A 1722-nucleotide genomic window follows, 5' to 3' on the forward strand; every position below is an offset into this window, starting at 1 on the left:
ACAAGGCATTTATCATTAGATATATGTTACATTGTCTGTCTAAGATTATTTATGTAGAACATTAACCCCCACCTCCTAATTGTTAAGAGTTAGGAATGCAGCTAAGAAGGTCACAAAATGTTTTCCTGGAAATGACTTGTAGGTTGTCCTGCCCCCTAGCCCACCGCCCACTTGCCCTATCTGGAGAATGATTTACTTCTTTTGTTTCATCTAGCCTGAATGGCTTTCACGCCAAAAGTATGATTGACACCACCCTTTGCCTGCCCCCTTCTCCTTCCCTATATAAGAGATGCAGGACCCCAATAAAATCACCTTTGAACGGTCTGATCGTCTAAGGTCATTATTACTAACCTCTCTTAGATTTTTTACAGGTGTGGTTGTGCTTCTAGCCCTGCTAAATAAAGGTGCGGTCGTCCGTAAGCCTCTCGACTGATTCCTGCTGGCCGGGCCCCTCCAGGGGGCTTGCAGGACCCCGCAGAAATTCAAAAGGTTACTTGACTTAAATGAGTCTTTCAGAGAGTCACATTTCTGCAGTTCAGCCAGTTCCATTTGGTAAATTGTAAGGACATTTTCAATCTCAACAGAAAATGGGTTACGAAAAAGCTGTATGTCCTGTTCATGGAGATGAAGCTCTTTGAATCTAAATTGAAACTCCTTTTGCAACAATTCTAGTGAAGCCAGACATGTTTCCTTTGGGAATGCAACCAATGGTTTGTCCGCTGACAGGTTTTGAGTTGTTGAGAGATGACTGGAGTTTTCCTCCTGTACTTGTTTGATGAGAAGGCCTAATTTTACTTCAAATGCTTTCACATGTGATGCCATATCACAGATGAGCTTTCCCTTGCCTTGAAGTTGCAGATTGAAACTGTTGAGTAACTCTGTTATATCTGTCAGAAAGGCAAGGTGCCATTCCCATTCTGCATCATTGAGCTCTGGTACTTCTTGGTTTTTTGAAAGTAGAAAAGCTGTAATCTGCAGAAGTAAGTCATAGAAATGTTTCAAAACTCTCCCTCTACTCAGCCAAAGGACTTCTGTGTGGTACAGAACATCTTCATGGGCAACATTTACCTCAGATAGAAATTCCTGAAATTGTCTGTGGTTTAGTGCATGAGTTCTAATGTAATTAACACAAGATACCACAATTTTTATAACAGAGTCCCACTTCAGTGATTTACAACACAGCGCTTGTTGGTGGATGAGGCAGTGCATGGCAATTGGATGAGGATGGTTATGTTTGTCCATCTCTTGTGTAATGTGAGCATTAGACCCAACATGCTAGGAGCACCATCAGTTCTTACACTGACTAATTTAACCAAGTCCAGCTCCAAACCATTCAGTTTGGCAAACCTTTTCAAATATATCCACTCCTGTGGTTGTACCTTTGATACTTTGCAGTGCAGCAAGCTCTTCTGTGACTTCAAAATACTCATTTGTCCCACGCATATAAATGAGAAGTTGGGCAGAATCACGAACATCATTGCTTTCATCGAGTGCCAAGGAAAAATAGCAAAGTTTCTTTGCAGAGTTTTGCAAATGGTGCAGCAAATTTTCTCCCACCTTCATGTCATTGTAACTCCTGAAAGACTCACTGTACTAAATAAATCAGCCTTCTCTGGACACATCTCTTTGGCAACAGACATAAGGTATTCTTTAACAAATTCTCCCTCCACAAATAGTTTGCCATTGCATGCTATTAGCTTGGCAACTTGAAAACTTGCCCGC

This window comes from Suncus etruscus (assembly GCF_024139225.1).
Source record: "Suncus etruscus isolate mSunEtr1 chromosome 15 unlocalized genomic scaffold, mSunEtr1.pri.cur SUPER_15_unloc_4, whole genome shotgun sequence".
In the NCBI taxonomy this organism is placed as follows: domain Eukaryota; kingdom Metazoa; phylum Chordata; class Mammalia; order Eulipotyphla; family Soricidae; genus Suncus; species Suncus etruscus.